This window comes from Chiloscyllium plagiosum, chromosome 15 (genome assembly GCF_004010195.1).
Source record: "Chiloscyllium plagiosum isolate BGI_BamShark_2017 chromosome 15, ASM401019v2, whole genome shotgun sequence".
In the NCBI taxonomy this organism is placed as follows: Eukaryota; Metazoa; Chordata; class Chondrichthyes; order Orectolobiformes; family Hemiscylliidae; genus Chiloscyllium; species Chiloscyllium plagiosum.
In genome coordinates, this window is record NC_057724.1 from 59,226,926 (window position 1) to 59,233,092 (window position 6,167).

Sequence of the window (6,167 nt, forward strand, 5' to 3'; positions counted from 1 at the left end):
GAGACGGACATCAACTGTGCCTGGAGGATCATTAACTCGGTGAAGGACGCTCTCTGGGTGGTCCGAAACCTGCTGATCTTCCAGCTGAAGGAGTTGACCCCGACTGAGTGTTGCAGACTGGCACATTCCATGGTCCAGGACTACGTGTTGAGGGACGCGCTGAAGCTTGGGGCAGTTGCCGCCAAGGCGCGGTGGGGAAAGACCACTGTGTAAAGTCTGCCTGCCTAACGAAGAACAGGGGCCCATGCAGTCATTTGGGTTCTGCTGACGCCTCAGCTAATTATATGGGCATATGATCAAAAAATGTACAGACCTGTATAAAAATGATAAGTTTTGATCTCTGTATGTAAATGTTTACATACGTATGGCATGACCAATTGTACAGACCATCAAATTATTTATGAATAAAGTATATTTTTGAGAAAAAAAACCCTCATGTTAAACCACCACCAGTCGTCTCTCACTAATGAGAGCAGCAGCATTGTAATCTGGTAAGACTGTGGTGTTTTATTCATCCTCAGAACCTTCTATTTCATGAGCTGCTTCAAACACTTCTTTAGACAATTCCTGATATAGGGACGTTTGGTGTTACCTTGGAAACAGCTGTCAGCTATGGATTTCTGGAACTCAGTTGCTGTCAGTTGTCACCCCAATTCTTTATTTTCCCTTGATTCAGGAATCCATTAAATGTACAACCCTCCTCAAAATAACTTGCAGTAATTCCGTCCTTATACAGCAATTCCGTCCTTGTAGCCAAGTCCCCTTCGACATTAACAGTTAATAATCATAGAGTCTTCCATTCTCTGTATCACAGCAGACCTCCCAATATGTCCTGTGAAAGAAGCTGAATACAATTATTATGACGTTTAACATCTGTCCGAACCAATGGCCTGACCGTGTGCAACATTTATGCACAATCTTAATAGTTTAAGCATCAGCACAGGCTTCAAAATTTATACACTGAATTGCTTTCACCTTTTATATAACCTCTCAAACTCCATTTTATATTCTTCCATCGACTGATTATTAATTTTCTTAAATTTATCTAATACTGACCACACCTTGCAGGCGTTCAACAAGTTATCCTTTTTAGAACTCAAATGTCATTAAAGTCATAGAGATGTACAACACAGAAATTGTCCCTTCAGTTCAACTCGTCCATGCCAACCAGATATCCTATTCTAGTCCCGTTTACCAGCACTTGACCCATATGCCTCTGAAACCTTCCTATTTATATACCCATCCAGATGCCTTTTAAATGTTGTAATTGTACCAGCCTCCACCACTTCCTCTGGCAGCTCATTCCATACATGCACCACTCTCTGCATGAAAAAGTTGCCCCTTAGTTCCATTTTAAATTTTTCCTCTCTCACCGTAAACCTAAGCTGTCTAGTTCTGGACTCCCCCATCCCAGGGAAAAGACCTTGTCTATTTATTCTATCAATGCCCCTCATAATTTTATATTCCATTTGCCTTCCTAATCCCTTGTACCTGCACTCTAGGACAAGATAAAAACCGAAAGAACTGTAGATGCTGTAAATCAGAAACAAAAACAGAAGTTGCTGGAAAAGCTCAGTAGGTCTGGCAGCATCTGTGAAGAGAAATCAGAGTTAACATTTCAGATCTGGTGACCCTTCCTCGGAACATTCTGATTTCTCTTCACAGATGCTGCCAGACCTGCTGAGCTCTCCCAGCAACTTCTCTCGGACAAGATGCTAGTTGCAGTTAAAGTTGATGCTTTAATTAATTTCAGAGGAGAATGTTATACAAGGGGCTTCAGGATCCTGGAGCAACCTTGCAATGATGTTACAGAGCTGCATTTCGCAAAGTATGAATGACAGTGTGGCTGGAGTATAAACACCCAAGAATAAGAGAGAGTTTTAAGCGCAAAAGGATATGAACATACAAAGAGGATAGAATAGTCCTGATTTAATGTAACTATAAGTCAGAGCCTGGTGTATTTATGATTATCATGTATAGCAGTATCTAGTACTAATGTACAATAAATAGTGTTACTTTGAAATCTAAACATGAAGACAGTTCTTGATTTTGCCTTTGACCAGTCTTGCATCAAGCCCCATAACAAAAGAAAGAGATCAGTGGCATGATTGAGTTTTCAGTACATGAACAGACACTGACAGCTGAAAGATGATGATACAGCAGCTGGGGCCATTTGTGACTGCCTCTAACAAGTTATTCCTGTTCTGGGGAAACAAAAGTTCCATCTAATAATAGTGTAATTAACACCTCACCAGAGGACAAGGAGTTACAGTACTTTTTTTTGTGTCTGTTGCTCAATTGCTTCAGGTCATTGCATTTGCAATTGGATCACAATCGGGTAACAAAAGGATGCCCTATGAATTCAATAGCATGAGATGGATCTTTCACACATTTCTATTGTTTCAAATGCATTCTCTGACATACCAGAACTCCCTTTACCCCCCTGCTATAGCTGTATATAAAGTACAATATATACATACAAGGTGAGATTCCAAACCTGAATAGACATATTCTGGGAGGTTTCATCAGATAACCTCCAAATGCCGCATCTAGTCAAATATTCTTCTGACTGTCCTTTGTGATAGTTTTAAAATTAACAAATTAAGAAAAAATGAAATAGACAACCAGTTGACTTGGAGACTGGGCCTCATTTGCATTAGGCTAGCAGCCTGTCATCTACAACTGAGTAGGCCTACACTGGGCGAAAGTGAGGACTGCAGATGCTGGAGATTAGAGTCGCGAGTGTGGTGCTGGAAAAGCATAGCAGGTCAGGCAGCATCAGAGGAGCAGGAAAATCGACGCTTTGGGCAAAAGCCCTTCATCAGGAATTCATCAGGCCTACACTGGGCCAACTGTCCTCAGAACTGGAGAGAGGTGGGTCACAGAGGCAAAGCAGCCTTGAGTGGAGGTTGGCAAGTTGATGGGGATTGGAGGTGTAGAGGCTAAGTCCAGGATTATGGAATCCAGTGAGCTACTTCTGCCCATTCTGACCCTACATGTCATGTTCACTTTTCAAGTCCTCTTCAGCCACCCGATGTTGGTCAGAGCTCATAAGTTGCATGTTATACCCAGATCAAGGCCAAAGTTGACCTCATTTGAATTTAACTTTTATTTTGTATAGGCTCACCTCCTGAATCTGTGGTCCGCCTCCAGCTACCCAACAACTTATGCTCCTACATATACAGCCCACAGCAAGGGAGTGGTAAGCCATTGCACCTCATGTTTTGGGGTGTTTCTACTCCATTTCTGCCAGATAAAGTGGTGAAAATTCAGTCCAATTGGTCACACTGTCTACATTGCTGGATGAGAGGTGATGCTGTAAACGGACAGTCACAGAAGAAGAGTACCAGTTCTTTGAATGGAAAGTCCGAAGTGCAAACATTCTGCAGGAGTTGCGTGCACGATTCGTTTTGTTCAGAAACCTATGTTCCAAACTGATTTTGTCCTTTGGTGTACCTGGTACCCCATGACCAACCACTACCACCTCAGAATCATGTGTGGCACGTAAAATGATTCTTGATTACATCTACCTTTGGCCTAATGAAATTTAGGAGCTGACTCAGTGCGGCTAGAATGATGAGTAGCATTTCTTCAGAAGGTCAATTAACAATTGAAGGCTAAAAATGATGTTGCAAGCGTAAAGCAAGAGCTGACAAGATGATGTTGTGCTTTAGGAATCAATATATCATGTTTGTTATTGTTTGTGAGCGTGCATGTAAATATGCAAAAAGTAAATAATAAGGGTGGTCTAGAAAAAGTGATGTGCTTTTAGCTGATGTAGGAAGTCAAGTAGAACTAAATCGAGACTTTAATTTACATGTTGTAGATTGCCAGTCTGTTACTGATTTGCATTGACTTCGTCATAAATAATTGTCTCAAACACAGCAAGTGTCATTATTGCAAGCATGCAAAGTTGAACGTCTCTGCACAGTGCTGGCTGTCCTGTTATACAACATACAACAGTTTCTAATGCATCCTGGCAAAGTGCGCTGCCTTTCTTAGGCCTCACGGTATATAGTACACTCGCAGTCCTGTCTTTGTTGCATCATGCAATATCAGTTTATTTCCTAAAGAGCAATACGAAGAATGTTTAAAAATAATTAGGGCAGCACAGTGGCTCAGTGGTTAGCACTGCCGCCTCACAGGACCAGGATCCCACGTTTGATTCCAGCCTCGGGCGACTGTGTGGAGTTTGCACATTCTCCCCATGTCTGCATGGGTTTGCTCTGGTTTCCTCATACAATCACAAAGATGTGCAGGTCAGGTGAATTGGCCATGCTAAATTGCCCACAGTGCTAGGTGCATTAGTCAGAGGGAAATGGGTCTGGGTGGGTTACTCTTCGGAGGGGTCGGTGTGAACTGGTTGGGCTGAAGGGCCTGTTTCCACACTGTAGGGAATCTAGTCTAGTCTAACACTATTAAGTTTGCCTTCCATATGGTAAGGGCAGAGTGGAAGATGGATTGCATCCTTTAGACAATACATTCACTATTAAGTGCAAGAGTACTTTTTAACAACACCAAATTCCATAGAATCATACAGCTTGGAAACAGATCCTTCAGTCCAACCAGTCCATGCTGAACATAATCCCAAACTAGACTAGTCCCACCTGCCTGTTCCTGGCCCATATCCCTCCAAGTCTTTCCGAATCATGTACGAATTGAAATCTTTTAAACATTGTAACTGTGTATGCATCCACCACCTCCTCGGGAAGTTAATTTCACCTGTGAACCACTCTCTGTGTTAAAAATTGCCCCTCATGTCTTTTTGAAATCTCTTTCCTCTCACCTTGAAAATGTGCTCACTAGACTTTAAATCCCCATCATAGGAAAAAGAAAATCTTCCATTAAACCTACCTATCCCCCTCATGATTTAATAAACCTCTATAAGGTCACCTTTCAACCTCCTATACTACATTGAAAAATGTCACAGTTTATCCAACCATTTTTTATAACTCAAATCTTCCAAGCCTGATAAATCTCTTCTGAACCCTCTCTAATTTAGTTATACCCTTCAGTTAATGAACATTTTTCTGAAGGTTGGTAAGAATATTCTCACTGCAGAATAAGTATGTGTGGGGGTGGGTTGGGGGGGTGGAAGTGAGAAAAGGATTTCTTTTATCTTTCTAAGAAAGGAAATATGAAAAAAAGGAAGATGAACAAATCAATTTAATGCAAGCTCATTGTTTCATGTCCAATATTGTGCCATAGTTTAGGAGTTACTGGACTGGATTTTCACATCCAGGTGTGTGTGATTCCAGGTTCTGAAACCTCCACCAGAGAAATAGTCATCCTTTGGAAATTTCACAGAAGTGCACCCTTTAATGGCACAGAGACAGGTTATCTTCCTGACCCAAGGTGGTGTGCGGGCTCTCAAAGCTAGAAGGCCAATCAGAAGCCTTCCAGCTTGAGACGTAAGTCACTGAGATAGTATTTCAACATCTAGGTCCGGACTACCAAAGTCGTTTTCAAACTTCAATTAAAAAGCTTGTGCAGTGTCTAGGCCACCATGATGCAGGGTGTTGTAGGGAAATCCCTCCGTAAGGAGCTCTTTAACTGAATCTTCACCCATGGAGTCAGGCAGGGACGACCTCTAGGTTGGCCACCCAGCTCAGGAAAGGCCAACTTTGAATAGAGTTAACAACAATTATGCTAATTGACTGCCTACAACTTGCAGATAGTAGGAAAGTATTGAGGGGGGGAATTGGAATGGTGGTGGCAGGTGTCCCTGTTGGTCCTGAAATCCCCTCAGCAAAAGGCCATTTCTGGGAACCTGGCCTTTGGATGGCACCAACATTTTCAAGCCCATTCTTAGCCAAGCCAGCAGAGTAAGCAGGAAATGTGACTCACTGTCTCGCAATTCTAATGCAGACAGATACAACAGAGAATTGGAAAGGAGAGCAAAGTAAACAAAATATGACTAGAGGGAGAGAAACAGGTGAAGCTGACAAAAGGGGGTGGGGGGGGGGGAATAGCATTCAAGATCCAGAGTTATACTGGAACAATGAAAACATTTTCTATTTTTTCTAGTGGTTCAGGGAAACAGGGAGATCTGCAGCTATGTAAATGTCAAATACCCCACGTACATGAATTTTTTAAAATCCCATTTTGGGGTCAAAGAGAGCCTTTGAGATTACCCTTAATGAATGGCTGGTGATTTTGTGCATTTC